This window comes from Melanerpes formicivorus, unplaced genomic scaffold, assembly GCF_026170545.1.
Source record: "Melanerpes formicivorus ecotype bairdi unplaced genomic scaffold, bMelFor1.0.p_v2 SCAF_5, whole genome shotgun sequence".
Taxonomy (NCBI): Eukaryota; Metazoa; Chordata; class Aves; order Piciformes; family Picidae; genus Melanerpes; species Melanerpes formicivorus.
In genome coordinates, this window is record NW_027142357.1 from 12,413,229 (window position 1) to 12,433,280 (window position 20,052).

The 20,052-nt window shown below is 46.8% G+C and overlaps 1 long non-coding RNA gene across 1 annotated transcript; it reads right to left on the reverse strand.

Annotated features, from left to right (window-relative positions):
* Positions 1-1,242: 1,242 nt before the first annotated feature.
* LOC137440997 (uncharacterized) lies at positions 1,243-3,967 on the reverse strand. Its single transcript, XR_010987287.1, has 3 exons — positions 3,764-3,967; positions 1,862-2,075; positions 1,243-1,307 (listed from the first exon to the last, which is right to left on the reverse strand). It is a non-coding gene; the product is annotated as an uncharacterized lncRNA (long non-coding RNA).
* Positions 3,968-20,052: the final 16,085 nt, after the last annotated feature.

The following is a 20,052-nucleotide window of genomic DNA, read 5'->3' on the forward strand; positions in this document are numbered from 1 at the left end:
TGAGTTGATTAGATGGTGTTGGGTGATAGGTTGGACTCCATGATCTCAAAGTTCTTTTCCAACCTGGTTAATTCTGTACTGTACTGTACTATTCTAGAGAAGAAAGAGGGTACTTTTCCCTTGCTGTGTGTCAAGTACTGTCTCTAGCCATGGGAGCTGAGCCACACATCTGTGCTGCCCCTTTACACAGATTTACACTGACAACACAGTGAGTGGCATCAAAGGGCTCAAAAAATGATTAAAAAAAAGTTATTCTTCCCCTTCTTTTTCTTTACACATGACAAGGTAGGAAAGGGACACTTGATCCAAATTCCAGGTAGGAGAAAGGAAAACAAGAAATTAGGTAATTAGCACACAGGAGGATGCAAGACAAACCAGAGCAAGCAAAGAGGTTACTTTGCAGGGGTAGGTAGTTTCAGAGTGTCTTTATAACACAGCCCAAGTAGAATCCTTCTCACAGTTGTTCCTATTGTCATTAATAATCACCTCTACCTAATGCTTTCATCCTCCAGGCCCTTTACAGACGCTTGCATACTGCAAATGTAGCCAACAAAGATGCAAAGAGCACAGAAGCAGGATCCAACAAGAATGAGCCCTTTAGAAAACATAAGGAGAGGGGGAGAGACATCCTGTCACTGCATCCATGCCAAACCCCACTCCCTCAAGGGGCAGACCTGCATCATGGCATTCATTTGGGAAAGAAAACACAACCAACAATAAAAAATTAAATCAAACAGAAAGCACCAAGCAAAACAAAGGAAAAAAAAGAACAAAACCAAAAAACACCAACCCAAAAACCCCAAACACCACCCCCCCCCAAATCTGCCAAATAGCAAAATAACAAGTTTTGGGTTGGACATGAGAAAATTTTTCTGTGGAGAAGGGAGATACTTTTATTCATGTGGGACACCATTTCTCTGGTACATCTTGTCCTTCCCAGAGCGTGAAACTGTCCAGGACTTGCACATGTTTGTGGCCCCTGCCCTGTGATGGTGTAACAGTCCCACACAGGAGGATTTTGCTGGCAAAGGGTCTGCTCTGGGCTCCTGTTCAACAGGGAGATGAAATAATCCTAATGGCATCATCTCATTTGGCCTTTCTTTTGCTCCAGCTGTTCCTGCTTCTCCTCCAAAGATGCAGCTGCCTTTGAGAATCGTTGAGTTGAAGGAGGAGAGGTTTTGGCATGTCTGCCCAGTGCCCCATACAATTTGTGAGGTGGCAGAGCTGTTTTCCCAAGGAGACCTGTAACACGAGCAAGACAAACCTTAGCTCTCTGTAGTCATGTCTGGCTTTCAGGGCAGGTTTTCCTGTTTGGAAAAACACAAGGCTCAGGGTGAAATTCAAGAAGGTGAAAATCCACACGCCGCACATCCAAGAATATATCAAAGAGAATTGAATTCCAGTAGGAATTTCTGTGCAGCCCTGGACGCAGCCCTGGACACAGCCACAGGCTCACTGGAGGATCCTTGACTTCATCTCACCTGTTCTGCCCTCCCATTTCTTGCAAGAGGGACATAGACCCTGCAATTGCCAGGGGTGTCACCCAGCCTGGAGGCAAGGGGCTGGGGCATGAGGAGATCACAGAATCAGTACAGTTGGCAAAAACCTTTACGATCAAGTCAAACCATTATTTAACACCACCAGGGCCACTACTACACTGTATCCTTGCACACTGTATCTAGAGGGCTTTTAAATACTTCCAGGGATGATGATTCAGCCACTTCCCTGGGCAGTCTGTTCAAGTTTTTGATAACCCTTTCAGTACAGTTTTCCCTAAAGTCTAACCTAAACCTCCATGGCATAACTTAATGCCATTTCTTGTCCTATCAGTTGTGACTTGTGAGAAGAGACCAGCACTCACCTTTCTACATCCTTCTTTCAGGTAGTTGTAGAGAATGAGAAAGTCTCCCCTCAGCCTCCTCTTCTTCAGACTAATCAATCCCAGTTCCTCCAGCTGCTCCTTATAAAACTTATTCTCAAGACTCTTCACCAGCTTTGTGGTTCTTTGCAGCAAAGGACAAACCACTTTTCATGAATTTCCCTCTAGAAGGAACTGGGCTAAGGATCTGGGGATTCTGAGAATAAATAAATAAACAAACTAACCTGGAGGCACCAGCAAAACTGATTGTGGCCTCTCTGCATGCCCAGGCTTTAGGCTAGATTAAAAGCAAAAAGGGTTACAAGCCTAGAGCAAACCCAGCGGTCTGCTGCTTCACCTCCTGACACAACTTTTGTTCAAGTGCTACTCAAACAGCTCATGTTCCTGTGGGAGGGTGGAAACCTTGTCTACTTTATAGTTTGTGGGCAAATCTGATCATAACTCATTCCTCAGCCTGTGGAGCAGACCGCCCTGAAGAGCAAGACTTCTCAGAAATTGGGAAGAGGAATGGAGCCAGTGACAGGCAAAGGTCCTAAAGCAGCCAGGAGACTCCTGGTCTCACTCCCAGGCTGGAAGGGCTCTTTCTCTGAATCTTTTCCTTTGAAAGCTTGTTGCCTTTACTAAGGACCAACTGGAAGTCCTGTAATTCAAGTGAGGTGTTTAACCTGAGCTCACCAGAGACTGTTAGAGACCACAGACACTTGCCCATGCCAGAAGCAATTGAAGATGCTCTTGCTCACCAGCAGTAAATCAGGATGTAGCCTGGCAAGTAGCCTCTCTTACTGTAGAGAAGATGCTCTCCACAGATGCATCCTCCACTGAGCCCGAGATTTTTGGCAACAGGCCAGGTGCTTGCTGGGCTTGGTATTTCCAAACAATTTGGCACTCAGCAGCCACTTTTGACCTTGTGCTACTTCCACATGTTGTTGCCACTTGGGGTCTAGTCACCCTTTCAAGCAGTGTGAGCCACTGCAGGTGCTCAGCCTGGAGCAAGTATGAAAGAAACCCATAGTACCTGGTGGCAAACTGGTTTCCCACCCTCACCCTGAGTCCACATCTCACATTCTGGCAAACATAGAGCTATAGGAAAAATCAGCAGAGAGCAGAGCGAAGGAAGAAAGTGCAGATGTGCGGTGTTTGTTTGCGAGAGGCAGGGAGGCTGGGAATCACTATGAGAGTCAGAAAAGGCACTACCTAATTTTCTCCTTTCTCGGTCTTCATCCTGAAAACTTGCTCCCTGTGTTCCCAGTGCCTAGAAACTCTCACTCACACAAAACATACAGATTTCCCCCTTAAATCAACACTATCATTGCGAGTCCTCTCAGAGAATTTCCCCAAATGGCACAAAAATATGCTGCTGCTGGAGAGGGTGATGAGGCTGGCCTTGCAAATACACTCAGTAGCGATGCAGCACTGAGCTTGGAAAAGAAAGAGCAGAGCTGTCTGCTCTCAGGAGACAGCAACAACAACAAAAAAAAAGCCAAAACAAAACACACAAAAAAGCCCACAACAACAACAAAATTCCTCCAATATTCATGTGCTTCCCAGAAAAAAAACCCAAACAACTGATGTGGAAACTACCCAACACACACACTTCCAGCACAGCCCCACCTTTGCAGTGGCTCTTGTTCACTGATAGGTACTCTGCCTCATTTGGGACAAGCCAAGAGAGCCTTTCCAGGCAGCAAGACAGTGACTAGATGAAACCACAAAGCTGGCACGTAACACCCAGCACAGTGAGGTCCTAGCACCCAGTGGGGATGCTGGACAGAAGTATCAGCTTCCATGCACATTCAAAAGGTCCTTCCCAGTTAGGTACAGGCCTGATAACAAGGGAATTACGATCACATTTCTAGGAGTTTTGAGATACTGGTCTACTCTTACCTCTGTGCTTATGGGTAGATAACTCCCAACACTCCTTCCTTCTCCCCCAGCTCAGAGCAGGTGCTCACAGATCTCTTCAGTTCACTGGTGCTCCAAGCTCCCCTCTGGCTGTAGAGATGAGCTTTATAGGTGGCTGTAGCCTTCAGTACTTGGTACAGCACAATACTTCAGGACTGAATGGCACTGCTGCTGCCTCTGGACCCAGGGTGCAGAGTTATCTTCACTGAAAGACAGGGGGAAGTTGCAGGAGAAGCAATGCACATAACTGCAGGAAAGAGCAGGAGAGAAAAACAGCACACAAGAAGGGGTTTCCAGACCCCTTTCCCTGGCAGGGACCTACAGACATGCTCCTGGCAGGTGTGCTTTCTCAAGAGAGATTCAGTTATGATGTCTACATGGGCCACAAGCCCCACAGTCCAAGGATGAGAAACCAAGGAGATATGAGATAAATAACTCCTTCCTGTCTCAAAACACTCTTAAGCAACCAAACACAGTGACTTGCAAGTAGCTTTGATAAAAGGCTACAAACAAGTCCCTAACCCCCAGAAGGGAGTGGTGTGCTTGTATCTCAGAGACACAGCTGTTACAGCCCTACCCATCTCCTGAGCAGCTGAAAAGCATTTCATCCCAACAAGCTGGGCAAGATGAAAAATACCTCCAGGACTGCTGTCTGCTCCATGCTGCCTGCAAGGGGGGAAGCAACACAATGGAGAGATTACAATAAACGCATAAATCAATGTGGGGGGAAAAAAGGAAGCCTAAACACAGAAAGGACCACTGAATACACAGGGAAGTGGACATATAAGCAGAGGCAGAAGTTTTAATAATTACACATTCCTGGCAAAACTCTGCCTCTGGCACCAGCAGAAGGTTTTTCCACAGAGTGAAGCTAGTCAGATGACCAATGTGCCATGGGCTAGACCAGCTAGGCACGTGCACCCACCAAGGAGAAAGAATAGAGCCTGTGACCTGCACACCATCACCCACAACCCTGCTTGGCAGCTGAGGCAGGATGCTGGCTGATGTGGTCAGGGAGTGTCTGTCACTTCCTGGGCAATTTGTCAGGATTAACTGCTAGAGCATGGCACAATATCTTACCTACAGGAAGTGCTGTGATGGGGAAGTTGCTGCAAGGACAAAACATCCTGCATTGCTTGGCTGGCAGCTTTACCTGGGCTTCTCAGGCTACTGAGCTTCTGTTGCAGAGCATCAGCATAACTTCTTCCCTGCACCACCCATATCCACTCTTTTCACAACCCTGGGCTTCTCCTGTACACTGGCAGCAGCTCTTCTGTCTCAGAAGCACTAATGTTTCACATAAGGAAAGGGAGGCATCATCTCTTCTAGACCAGAGACTAGTCACAAGGCAAGGGCAGCCTCTACAAGGAGCCCATAAAAGTAGAGTGGGAAGATATGTTTCTGTGGGAAGTCCTGGGACACTGAGATCTGGGCAAGCATGGCAAAAGGACACAAGGGAGTTTTGTCCTCAGCCCTCAAGTGGTCTTTCGCATGGCTGTCCATGCTGTCAGACAAGGCCCTTCCAAAGGGTACTCTGAGGGATGTGCCTTTTAGTCAAAGCCCCTGAGGTCCAACTGCTTGGTACTGGGATTCACCAAAGCTTCCTGGTGTTGCTTGAGGCTTGACACCACCTTTGGAGGTATGCACATTCAGAGATGCAATTAAGCAGAGCCAGAGTGAGAAGGGGGAATAACGTATGTACCAGGTCATGTCAGCCATGGCTGCAAGGTGAACATTGCAGCTGGAGGAGCCTGAAGATGCAGAAGCCATGCTTTGGATGCATCTGTAATCACCTATTTTGTAACTGTTCTCACTCTACAGTCCTCCCTTCACCTTGTGCTGGATTAAAACTAAAGTGACATGATTGCACTCAATCTCCCTCCCAGCTGTAAGCTACATTTTCTGGACCAAAAATGTCTGAGAACATATTTCCTGAAGGATCCAAGGAAATCTTCAGATCTGATGTGGCAGTCCTTCCTTCCTTTGTTACAGGCAGCACTTCCACAGCAAGGACCCTCATATTTATACCCTTTGCTTGGAAAAAAAGATGCTCTAGCATATGTAGAAACAGGCTCCAGCTCTGCAGAGGGACCAGGACAGACTCTAGCAGTGGACAGCATAGCCAGCGTCTGACTCCATCTCATTGCCTCCTAAATCCCTGACTCTTCAAAATCCTCCCACGTCCCAAAATGCTCTTGTACAACTGGTTGAAGAGTGGGGCCACATATGGGGTGAAGGGCCTGGAGGGTGCAGGGGGCAGGCAGAAAGGCCAACTCAAGCCCTCAATGTCCGCAGAGGCAGCTCTGCAGCATGTGAGAGGAGATCCCTTCCCCTGCAGCGTTCTGCTTGCATAAGTAACATTTGTGCTATTAAATTCAGAAAAGTAGTAACGTCTCCAGCAATAGATGCAGCTCATGACAGCTCAGGGAGCAGATAAGAACCCCAGAGATACGTTATTCCTGTTCAAAGTCTTGGTCACAGTGACCTCCATGGATATTTTAAAATCAAGTTGTTTTAACTCTGGTTCTTTGTTTGTTTGTTGCTGCATCCGCTTTTAAAAAGAAACTTCCAAAGAGCCTCAGCCCTGCTGTGTATCTACTGTTCACTAGGTTTCTTTTTTTCTTTTAATGAGGCAAAAAGCAGTTAATTAATAAAAGATCTTCATCTCCCAGATGACATATTGCTCTTGGCCCAAGTGATGATGCTTCCCACCCTCTGCAGAGAGCTACTGCTGCAGCCACCTGGGCACAAAGCGAACTGAAATGAAAATGCAAAGCAGAGGTTGTGCTGACAGAGGCTCACAAGTGCTCCTTGGAGCTTGCAGAGTTTGGAAGCTCCCAATGAAATGGGAAGGCAAAGTGCCAACCAGAAAAGGGAACTAACTCCTTCTTCTTCTCCCTTTACCCAGGAGATGTAAACCAGCCCTCTGAGAGGATGTGTTTGCACCACACAGGGGTCTGGTAAAGAAGTGGCAAAGCCAAACAATTTCTTTTTAAAAAATAAGCAACAGGGGGAGTTTATTTCCCATCTAACACTAAAGTTTGGGCACATTACTGATTTGAGGTGAAGCACTGTCCTGCAGAACTCTCATGCTGCACCCCTGAGCCAGCCCTGGAGATGGGACCTATGCCTGTACTTCGGCACCTCTGTCAGTGAGGTTTCCATCACCCAACAGAAGTTGTAGCTCCAGACCTTAACCCTGCAGCACAACCCTCTTCTTCAATCTCCTTAAGAGTGAGTAGGAGTTAGAACTTGCTTTTTCCAAAAGAGTCTCCCTTCCTTCCCACAGGGATGTTCTGGTGGCAAAACCTCTTTGGTATGCCCGTGTCGCCTCCCAGATGGAACAAGTCCTGGAAAGCACAGGCAGGACCATCCTGCCTCCTGGAAGCGGAAGAGACCAGAACAGACAAAAGGCAAGGGAGACTGGGTAGCTAGAAAGTGAGCACCCCATCTGTCAAGAGAGAAGGGATGGATGATCTCATGGACTGCCTAGCCCACAATGAAAAGCTCTACACCCCTGTCCTCACACTATTTCTAGTGCTGAAGGGCTGCTTTTGAAGCAGCAGGCAGGCATGGCTTCAGTCAAAACCCCTCTGAGTAATTACAGATCTATGGTTTCTTCTGGGCTTCCATTTATTTAATCATCCTTTCTCATCTGCATTTAATACCCTAAGCTCTGTCAGAGGGCAAAAACACAGCCTTTACATGGAGAAGGACAAGAGCTCCCTGCAACAGCTGCTATATTTAACAGAAAAAAAAAAAATAAATACAGTGGGTTGCCATGGCAACCCTGCTTTCTAAAAATAGAAATGCCATATACAGCACAGTCGAGAGCACAGGCAGCGCTAGCGGAAGCGGCTTTAATAGAGCACTGGGAAATGGAAGTAAACTTTCATGCTTTGTGGATATCAAGCAAATAATGCAAAAATCACACAACCCTTTACTAATTAGAACCTTGATCAAGTGCAAAGGATCATCCCCATTTCCCTTGGCTCAAACATTGATCCACGCTCGCCAGTGCCTCAGCTCAAAAGCAGAAGGGGCTGCAGCAAGCTGGACTAGCTGAGCAGTAATGAATGTGGCACAGCAGGACTGGGTGCTGTTGCTTTTCCTCCTGGTACTGACATGCCAAGGTGCAGTGTGGCCACGCTACCATGACTCCCCCATCAGAGCAGGTTGCAGCTGCCCAGGTAGTTGGGCAGATTGTCAGATCATCCCCACCCAGCAGATCTGTTTGGGTAAGGCTGAGTTTGGTAACCTCAGAGGAGCATCTCAGCCTGCCTTTCTTGCTCTAAAGGACCCACAGAGCAGGTATCAGAGCCATGCCTGAAATGCTGAAGTTTCCAAATGGCCTTTTTTCTCCCCTCCACTGACATAACCAGGTCTCTGGGCACTAAATCAGACTCCCCTCAAAGGAGCCTTCTCCTTCCTCACTGAAATACAGACACAGACACACACACAGCACAGCATTCTAAACAAAACATGCAATGAGCACCCTACAGCATGAGCCAGCTGAGCATCTTCTGAAATCTGATTAGCAAGGCTGAGTAGTCACAGCCTGCTTATGAACAGCCGTTGCTTCCCATTGCAGTCTAAGTCTCCAGTCATCTCACTAATTCTCCTTGACATTTCTTGTTCTCAGTGGAAGGCATGCTTTGCCAGACTGCAAACCCCCAATGATGTTTCAAGCCCCACTTCCCTGGATGGGAGGATCAGCTGTATGCCTGCTGCAGAGTCCTCTCTTTCAGCTCTCCCCATGCAGCACTGCCTTCTAGGAATCCTTGAATGTTGTTGCTTGAGTGCTGCATGCTTTCTGGATGATGTACAGCTCTGCTTGACTCCTGCACCATTCTTTAAAGCAAGGTGTTGGATTATGAGGAAGGGCTCTTGAAGAGGAAAATGCTTCACATTGTAGTAGCAGTGTGTGTGAATGTTCTTTTCCTCCCCCTTCCCCCCCTTAGGAAAAACCAGATTGCCAGACCTGATGGGACCCTAAGTCAATCCAGAGCACTGTTTTCCCCTGTTTAATGGCTGGTAACAGCAGCCTTGGCAGAAATTAAGAAATCTTACATTGTGCATTTGTGGGATTACCTTCAGTGGTTTGCAGCAGGGCCAACACTTCTCTAACAGTATGTGCTCTGCCTCAGTTTCCTGCTACTTGTAGGTTTCAGAGGTCCTTCCAACTGACTGTAATAACTGGAGTTTTCTCAGTGCTTTCTCAAAGCAAGGTCTTGATGCATGCACATTTGGGTATCTGTATAGAAAAGGGGGACTTAGGCTATGTTGCAACCTCCATGGGCAAATTTGCCTGTCCAGGGAACTCACATGTTCTGAATCAGTAAGCAATTTTACTGCAGGTTGAAATAACATTGAAGACAATGGCATTTGGCATAAAACCTGGGTTACTATACAGCCCAACCCTTGAGCTTCTAGCTGCAGACACTCAAGGCAGCTCATGGTGCCTAGTAAGCACATATCCACCAAGCTCATACTTCTACAAGTGCAGATGTAGCTGTTGTTTCTGCAAATGTAGCTTGTCATGAAGTGCTTAGGGGATTGAATCATGTCACCTGCACAGACAAAGCTTGACGATGAACCCCAAGGACAGCTATCCCTTGCTAAGACCCCATAGAACAACCCTGATGAACCTCAGACCTTCTGAGACGCTGCTTTCTCTGGGAAAATACAGTGTGACTAAACACTTATTAAGACTATCACTTGCCTTGTTGGAGAGCTTGCCAATGCCATGCTGAGTCCACAGGCCCTCCCTGTGAGCTCACATGCCCATTCATCCTGTAAAACTGAACACCTTCACTCTGCACACTTGAGCACCAGATCTTGCCTAAAGGGTGAATTCACCTCCCCCACTGGGCATGCAGGGAAACCTAGGTGGTGAAAAACAGCAAGCAGCAGGGGCTCTCTTGGCTTATTGTATCTCCTACCCATGGTGAACACATCAGCTTTGTCACCTGTTTGGCTTGTAGCAAGGGAACACCTCTCCCATCCAACAGCTGCATTTGCTAAATACACTGGCCAAGGCTGGTCCTGCCCCACTACTGTGTCTGCTGAGAGCCTGGCTGGAGGGTGCTGCAGCTGGAAAGCATGTGGGAGCATCAGCACAGGCTTCACAGGGGCCCTTGCTCAAGGGCTTCAAGTTTTGTTTGCTTCATCCTGACCCAGTTCCTGGCCAATCCCAACTCACCATGAGCTCCTGCAGAGGGTATATAAATAATGGATATTTCTCTGACTCCCTCTGTCACCTATGCTGTCCCACTGCAATTTCAGCTCAGCAGCTCTCTGCAGCCTCCCTGGCTCTCTGGAAGCAGAGCACACTTACTCCCCAATATTGTGTCTCAGCTCTGGCTCACATTTACTCCAGCTCTGTATCCTTTCCCCCTGCAGTGCTCAGTTATTCAGATGGATGAGAATTATTTAGCTTACAGCCACTGAAGGCCATGCTGGTAGAAGCTGATGGCTGGATCAGTGTCACAGCAGCACCTCCTTGTTGCTGACATGGGCAGTAAATTCGTGGCACTTACACAGCACAAGTAAATCCCCACCCTTGTGATGTGTGAAAGGAAAGGCTTTGATGGTAAATATTCTCCCAAACTGGCAAAACCAGAAAGGGGCATGAATGAGATTTAAACTGAACACTCATGTGACTGGGGGTGGTCTAGCTCCTCAGGCTGGGCTTGGATGATAAGGACTGAGCTGGACCAAGCAGATAAAATGGAGTATGCTTGCTGCTGGGGGCTGGAGCTTTTAGAGCAGGGCAAGGACTAAGTGCACAGATCCTGTCATTGCTAATGGTGTTTGTGTTTAGAGCTCCCCAGGCATTGCTTTAGAAAGTGCTGTGCCCAGGCTGTTAACCCAGCCTCACCTGCTGCTTAGCTTTTGGTACACAGATTCAACCCCACATTGTGTTTTGATGTGCAGGGAATATTATGAAGTGCTTCCTGCAAGAGTCGCTATTTGCCTCCTGTGCTCCTGCCTCTGGCTGCTTGAAACAAAAATAAAGCTGAGGGACAGCATCTCAGGAAGGATGGGCAAACAGGCAACAGCCCAACCTGCTCTCCTTGCCCAAATCTCACCAATGTTCTGGGAAAGGGGAACTGCTGGCAGTGCTGAGAGTCCTGATAGGTGAAAATGAGAGCCCCTAAAGGGACTTTAATGATTGGATTAGATGATCTTGAAAGTCTTTTCCAACCTAAATGCCTCTATGATTCTAGGACTTCAGCTCAACTTCCAACCCTTCATCCCCAATCCTCTCACACAAACAACAAGTCACAGCCACTTCTTAGCATCAGCTGCATACAGTACCCTACAGGGCAGCAGTGGCAGAAATCACGAAGCACTGAAACAAGCTGCTCAGGGAAGTGGTGGAGTCACCATCCATGGAGGTATTAAAAACACACATAGATTTGGCACTTAGGGACATGCTTTAGTGGTGAGCTGGACAGTGTGAAGTTTATAGGTGGACTAGATGGTCTTAAAGTCTTTTCCAACCTAAATGACTCCATGATTTTATGAAGTATCATGGACAAAGCTTAGCTACTAAGGATACTTCAGTGTCCCACTTCATCAGTGGCCACATATTCATGCTGGAAGTAGAGAGAATTTCTTGTGCTGACATCTGTTAAAACGAAAGCCCTGATTCCCCTGCTGCTAGGCACTGCAACATTCCCTTTTGGGACCTTTTCCTCCTGGTGTCTTTCTCAAAAGAAATTAAGTGAAGATAATAAAAGATTTAGTGAGAGCATCCTTCCCTCCCCAGGAGGATTTCCATCACTCGCTGAGGCCAGGCCACATGTGTATGCAACAGCAAAGGATGTTGCAGGTACAGACTCACCCACACATCTCCACAGACTGAATGAAAAACAACATGGCCAACAGGTGGACAGGATGGCAGCTATGCTCTAACACTTGAATGCAAGAAAGAGAATGAAAAACGCTCAAGATTTACAAGGATGAGGCAGAATAAACACACACCCCTTAATTTTGATATGGATCTCACCAGATTTACCTCATATGCTCAGCTGTGACCACTGGAAGAAACTGTGTTGGCAGCACATTCCCAGTCCTCCAGAGAACATAAAGACACACTCCAGTAGGGCCAGTGCACCAGCATATCCAAGCAAGGGCTCCAGACAGGATGTGGACACAGCTCACCCCAGACAACTGCATTCCAGAAAGTCCAGCCATCACAAAACCTCACCTTCTTCCAGGTCTCATACCATCAATCTCGCTCAAGTTTGTGCCCTGTTCTTGCAGACTTCCCTGATCTTATGGCGTCTTACATCCCTCCACTCCTATGGGCTGGATACAGTGGACATGGTCCTCAATCTTCTCAGTCTCATGGTCAGGAAATGAAATGATTGTTCAGTCTCACTCTGGGATTTCTTGCAGATCAATAAGTTGTGGCTGCTCACCTGCACTGGCTTACCTGCACAGGATTACCTGCACAGCAGGTAAGGAGTCACCACAGCTCCCTTGTCCTGCTGCTGGCTACCCAAAAGTAGCTGAGCTCTGCCTGACACCCCCCCCCCCCCCCCCTCCCCAGCCCCTGCAGCACGACTCACTGCATCCACTCCAGTGCAGCTCCATATGCCAGCAGCAGGAGAGGCAGGAAGCAACTTTTAACTGCCCTTCTGGGGTGCTGTGCAATGTGGCTGTCAAAGAGGAAGAGCAATTTTACATCAGAGCCATCTCCCATTGCTTTGGCTTCCCCCACTCCTCCTTTTGGCTCTTAGCCTCCAGCTTGCAAAAAGTGAGTCTGTCCATATCTGCCCCAACAGATTAGCTCTGCAAACCCTCCATAGGAGACCCAGGGATGGTCTCAGGCAGCACAGACTGTATGTTTGTAGTAAGTCTGACCTGCTCTGTACTTGCCAATATACCCTGTGTGATTAACATCTCCACTTCTGGCAGGCAACAACTGAGAAAAATCACAGCAAGATTTGTGTTTCATTAGGAGTCTATGGGGAGCCCACATCACAAGCCAAAGGACACTCAAGTACATCTACCTGCTAGAACATATATGACCCTTTCAATGACAGGTGTATCTGGTGTATCTGTACTCTCCAGGTGTATCTGGAGAGATCCTCAGGTTGCTCAAAAGTGCTGTTCTCCTGAAGGAGAGTCTACTCAGAGCCATAGCACTTTCTGGTACCCTTTTGGCCAGATTCTTATTTCCAGGAGTTACAGCTCAAAAAAAGAACAAATATGATTCAATATTAAGCCATCTTAGTGGCCAGCTATGCTCTCTACAATAAGAGGAGGCATTTGCTTCTACCTGTCCCAATCTGCATTGTGTGCATTTGTATTTCTAAGATGCTTTTTCCTTCAGGAGACTTTAACACTCCCTGTGCCAGAAGCAAGTGAGAGACACCATGAGCCAAACTCACTATGTCGGGGGCTTCCTTAGCATCTCAGGGCACACACAATTCTATCATGTAAATAATGAGAGAGAGCTTCACTCACTACAGGAGAGCAGCAAACCACATGGCTACAGTGCTGTCTAAAAACACAACCATGGGAGATAGTATCCTGCTCAGGAACCTTGAGAGGGGTTTGGTGGGATGGGAAGCAGCAGCTACAAATCCAACCAAGCACTGTGGTGGCCTTGTATGGGACAAAATCTGCACTTCAGTCAAATAAGTGGTTTGACACAACCCCTGTTTCAAATGCCTTCTTTGCACGTGCACGTTTTCTACCGAGGAATTCCTCAGTTTAGCCACATTTTCATAATAAAGAAACAAAAAAAGGACCTTTTCCAGTCCATTCAGGTTGAAGGATGCATGACCAGACCTGGTTGACAGAGCAAAGACAAAGAAGCACAGAGCTGGGACAATGTGTATCACTGTAAGCCTCTCCTTCCAGCCTTTTCCTGGTCAAAGCCTGACAAAACCACACTGAATTTTGCCTTGGGTTTCATTTCTTTGCTCCAAGTTCAGCCAGGTCTGTCTCCAAGAGTCAGGAATTAAGTAGCATAGCTATTCCAAAGCATTTCGCTCTACAGCTGTAACAAGACAGTTGTTTTCTTAGGACAAACCACTTTTATTTTGGAGGAAAGTGTCAGCAAGAAGAATAGTCAGAGCAAACCTGGCTATGCTGCTGTTCTGGAGTTACTCCAGGTTAAAATATCTAGTGAGTTTCCCCTCTACACGATTTGTGACCAGGCCAAGCTGGCAAACAGGAATGACCAACTCTTTAACTTTCCCTCAGCTCAGCTGAAGATGTCAGCTGGGGCTCCCTATAAATACTCACAGCGTGGGCTGGGGGGTGGGGAGAATCTCTCTCCAAACCAGAAGGGAAGAAAAAAACATGGAGCTGCTCCAGTGAGGGAGAAATGTCTACAATTAATGTAGTGGGAAAATTACACGTTTATATAGCCCCCCTAAACACAATAGCAGACATCCATTTCCTGCAGGGCTGTGGACACTTGCCAGCCCACAAATAAATCACAAAAACACAAAGCCAACAAGGAGGAAAAGAAAGGGAAATTATCACATAGGATACAGCAGCCTTTTGTACCAGGAAAATAATCAGTGTCTCCACTAGACATCTATTGTTTATCAATAATATTCTCTAACACTCCTGCCATTTGAGCTGAAACAGGGAAGTGATTTGCAAACTGAACGGGAGAGGTCTCCTTGGATCTCACAGGCCCTGAAATCACAACAAAGTGGTAGCCTGGCAGATGTATTGAGCTGCCCTAGAGGTGTTTGTGGGACCAAACGTGTGTGTTCCCCACCAAAAACAGACAAACTAAACAAACAACAAAAAGGGCAGCAAATCAGACATTAAGCAGACTTTGGCATGGGTAAAAAGTGGAATAAACCCAAAGTTTCCCACTTTCCACCAGGAAGAGGGTGCCTGGTATTCAGGGATGGAGGTACAAAATGGTCTGGCAGCACCTCCAGAGGGACCATATCTAATGATACTGGAGATTAAAAATAAGGGAACAAACAGTGTGAGTGGGAACTTGCAGTCCTACTCCTACACATTTTCCTTTTCCTAGGTTTTTCCTAGAGGTTTAACGGCACAAGCTCCAACTTCACAGCTCTCTCAAGTCAATGAGAGCCTCTCCAGTGACTTTCAACTGCTTTTGGCTCAAGCACTGGGATCATGACACCAGTTTTATGACTTCCCCTGTGGCTTATGAAGTCGGGCTTTATCAGCAACAGGAGACTGGTGGAGAAGGTCCATTACTGGGTTTCAGAAGGGCAGTTCCTGTTTTCTTCTTAGCCTGGGGCTGTGCTAAATGAATTATGGGTGTATGCCATACTTTCCAGAATGTATTTTGGCTACAGCAGCACTGGCAAATCCATGAACACTCCTCAGTAGGATTTTTTTTCTTGCTTCTGTGCCATGCACTGTAGGGTGAACTCTGCTGGCCAGATTCCTCCTGGAAACCATGCTGGGGCACCTTGGGGCTCTGGCTGGAGGGATGTACATCACTCAGGTCACTGAGCCTAACCCTAGTACCCGATCTCAGGGGTCTTTCACAGCAGTGTGAGTCATGGCTTGACCAGCTTCCTCTGAGCCCAGCTGCAGCAGCTGGAAGGATTTGAGGAAGGATTTATGTAGGATTCGTGATGACATGGTCCCAAAAATGTTTCAGTGAACCAAGCCTTAAGTTCTTCAGGTGGCACCCAAACTCATCTTCTGCTGCACACATAGAAGCTTCTCCACTACTTCTTTACATCCCAGAGGAGCATTCAAGTGTGATCTCTTGGGCTGAGATTGGTTTATCTCACTGGGCACCCTTATTTCACTGCCTTGCCACCAGATCTCCAACAGGACCAGAGGTCCCATGTCACAGAACGGCTAAAATGAAAATCCTCCCCCAGTCCAGGTTTGACAATCCCAAATCCTTACACTTCCTGCTCTTATCCCCCCATTCCTGTGAGGCAGTGGGGAAAAACAGCTGGCACTTTGCAATGCCAGGGGATAGAGTAAAATGCATCACCACACCTCAGACACTTAAACTTTTCCTTTCTTTCCTTGGCCTGCTTTTTTAAAAAATAATTAAGAACAAGAAATCATACATGTTGACACAGACACAAGAGTGAAACATTTGTTTAGGAGAAAACTGCATTCCTCTTGCTGATCATTGACTGCTATTCGGAAGGCAGGGAGAACAGAAGTCCTTAATGTCTGCCTGTTCCTCAGGGATTTGTGCTTTAGTGTTTTGAATGATGTATGTAATCCTGATGAAGGTATTAGTGTATTGCTTGGACTGAATGATAAATTATTAAATGCAAACCCCTCTATTCATGCACTTTAACACTGAGGACTGAAATGCAAACACTAAAGGCATTCAAACTCACAAGGTTCCCACAGCAGCTCTCTCCACTCTGTACCCAGATTGATTTGGCTGTATTTATGGGGTGCACATCTGAGGGATGAGGGCAGAGCCTAGGGCAGGAGTGGACATTTCCTGGATGTTTTTACAGCACTTTGCTGAAAGCTGCCTCAAGCCCATCCTGCAGCAGCCAGCAGTATCTGAGAGCACTGGCTCAGTGTATCTTCTGAACAGGGTACACAGCAAGCTCCCTCTTGAGCTCATTATGCCTAAGTGGCACACACGAACCCATAAGTACATTCAGGATAAACACATCTGGAAGCAGCTTGCTAGCTACAAAGAAATGCTTATTAACACACTTTTTGGGGGGATAAAAAAGGAGCAAAACTAAAATGTGGCAAGCACAGTTCAGAATTTTCATTTGGAAGAGAGGGAAAGTCATCCTCAAACCAGAGCACTCAAAGCTGCTTTTACTTTTTTCAAAGAGAAGGCTATTTTTCCTTTATGTTTTCCTTTTCTTTTAACCAATGCTGCTCCTGTTCTGGCTTGGGCTTGTTGCAGACCTTAATTTCTGAACTTAAATGAAGTGCTGAGATTTCTACAGCACCAACCCTGCCTTGCTCTTTCCCCCTGGCTCTGCCCCCCAGACAAGCAGGTTTCAGAGAAGCTTGGCAGGGCACAGCACACTGCAGGGTACATTTGCCCTCAGGGACACCTACATTATCTTTATGAAAAGGTCCTGCCTGCTGTCCAGCTCAACACATCCAGCAGAAGTTCTGGACCATAACCAGAGGTAGGTAAGCCATTGTTGCCTACTCCGGAATGCCATCTGCCAGCATGGTCTTTACTACCTGGCACAGCCCTTGGCAGCCACCCTAGATAGATGACAGTGGGCAAAGGGGCCAGCATGACTGCATCCCACAGCTCTGCACCTCTCTTGGATGCAGCTTTCCCCCATGGGCAGGAAGAACAGCTACACTGTGTCCTCAGCCAGAGCTCCTTCTTTCCCCAAAATGAAAGCCAGGCTCACTCCAGTGCAGACGTCAGGAGCCAGGGTCCTATCCAGGGGGCAAGAGGTCCTTCCAGCCCTAGGGCTGCATCCCTCACCAGGCTGGGCACCTGACTGCAGCAGGCATGGGACAGTTGATGGACAACACCAGTGCTTTCCAGACACATATCAGATGATGCATTCCCCAACAGCTCTCTCCTCTCTGGGCAGCAACTGGTGTGATTTTTTTTCTCTGTCATTCTTGAATATTCTTTTTCACGTTTTGCCTCAAGCTCATTCTCTTGTCTTGTCTGTGGCTGCTCTCATTTCCTCACCCCCTTCCCATCCAAGGAGCTCCTGTGGATTCATTCTTCCCTCCAGCTATGAATCCCTGGGGGTTCACCCTTCCTCCATATAAGAAGGAAGATTTAAAAAAAAAAAAAAAAAAAAAAAAAAGGAAAAAGCCCAGCACCCCTAACCTCCAAACCAAACCCCATCCCATGTCTCATGTCTACAAGTCTCCAGACAGGTGACATGCTGCAGACCACAAAACTATATAGACTCAGCTTAAAGGCTGTATTTAATGTATAGGATCATAGAGTCATTTTGGTTGGAAAAGACCTTCAAGACCATCATGTTTAGCAGTACTGCAGTTGATGACCAATGCACTAAGCACTGGTGTTGCTGCCTGCACTTGTTTTTCTATTGCCCTCTCCTGGGCCTGGTACATTAGAGCAAAGGGCTTCTGGAAGAAGCAGCCCTTTTCCTTCTTTGAAACCTGTGGTTCCATATTCCCTCCAGACAGACTTTCTCCTCTGTGCACATCATCTACTTCTTGCCATTCAGCCAGTTCAGTGCCCACTCGGAGTACTGTTTTCATTAGTTTCATGCCCTGATGCCATGTGTACAAGTGCCATCTGTCTTCATCTAGCACCACATTGCTTTCATCTAATATGAGGCTGCTGATAGAATTCTTCCCTTTAATATAGTGACACTAAACAAAGGTACAAGGTTCTGAAAACTGTTGCCTGCACTTGCTGATTCTGGATCATCCTACTACGACTCCCTAGAATAGGGGTCTGACACAGCCCCAGTGACAACACAGGAGTGATGGCTGACTGTGAAGAAGACAATCAAAGCCCTGCAGCAACAAAGTGGCACATTCTGGGATAATCTGCAAAACAGTGTTCTGCATTTTGGATTTGTATTTTTTCAGTTGTAAAATGTTTACCGGGGAAAAATCCCCACTTTCCAATTAAGCCATTTCAGAAAGTGTAGTGTCTACTCAGATGACTGCTTTTAACAACAGAGCAAATTTCTCAGTTTTAAGATCTGCCAGAGCCAGGGTAAAAACAACCATTTCCCTTCATACCAAGTGCCCTTCAGTTGTAAACCAACTGCCTTTAACCTTATTTAAGAACAGCAATACCAGCTGCAATATGTTTTCCTCTGCTTTCACAGTTTATCCACTTGGGAGTCTGATTATGGCCTCATAAAAGAGCATAAGGCTACTAGTAACCTTTAAACGATACAGTAAAAAATAGGTATGGGCTGTATATGGAAAGTAACTACGCTGTGTAGGGCATCAAGCACTTTATCCACCAGAACAGCTCTGCTACATCATGCGAGTGTCTTTGCTGTTGGCACTACAGAAAGCCAGGGTCAAATTACAGAAAGCAAGATATACAAGGAGATGCATTCAGACCAGAAACACGTCATAGTGCCATCCAAAAAGATGAACAATCCAAGTCATTATTTCTCCTGACTGAGCCATGTCACTCTGCCCCTGTGGTGTGTTGTGCTCCATCACTCAGCATCCCAGCCACCATGACCAGAAACCTCTGAGCTCAAGATGTAAAGAGGTGGTTTGGAACCTACAGCAGTTCAAAATGTGAAGCAAAAGTGCAAGCTACACTTATGTTCACCTGCACGTGGGACATTCAAAAGGCTCCTGGGTACCACGGAGTCATCTGCAGCATACCAGTTCCAAATGAGCATCTTTTAAAAGAAGCTTTCTCACTCAGGGTATCTGCTACCTTACACAACCTCACTCTCATCTGCTGAGCCTGATCAAAAATACGTTTCTAGCTAGAGGTTCAACCCAGCTAGGAGAACAAGTAGGATGCATCATTTCACACCTCTCTGTGGGCTCCTCGGGGCTGGCACTGGAAATCCCAATTGATGTGTGATATGATTTTCACTTGCTAACTGTTCCAAAGCTCCCAGGAAGGACCAGCCTCACCCTGACATCACCAGCACTAAACTGTGCCCTTGTTTGTGGTGGTTCACAGAAATGAAAATTACTGATTTCCTTTTCCTTCTTCAACTAAGTTGTCCTTGATTTTCACCAAGACATTAAAGCCATCAGTGAGCAGCAGGGCACAAATTACAAGAAAAGAGCAAGTTACCTTTTCCACATTTTGGGAGGGAGTAAGCTGGTGTGAATGACAGAATCATTGAATTGTTTCTGCTGGGAAAGATCTCTAATACCATTGAGTCTAACTGTCAACCTACCACCATGGCCATTAAACAATGTACTAAAGTGTCATGTCCACAGGTTTCTTGAACACTCCCAGGGACAGCGACTCCATCACCTGCCTGGGCAACCTGTTCCAGTGCCTAACCATTCTTTCAATACAGAAATTTTAACTAATATCCAATCTAAACCTCCCCTGGCACAATTTCAGGCCATTTCCTCTCTTTCCATCACCTGATACTAGAGAGAAGAGACCAACCCCTACCTCTCCACAACCTCCTTTCAGGGAGCTGTAGAAAGCCTCCTCTTCTCTAGACTAAACAATGCCACTTCCCTCAGGCACTACTCATAAGGCTTGCTCTCTAGACCCTTCACAGGCTTTTTTGCCCTTCTCTGGACACACTCCAGGAACTCAATGTCCTTCTTGTAGTAAGGGGCCCAAAACTGAACCCACTATTCAACGTGCGGCCTCACCCATGCTGAGGACAGGGAGACAATCA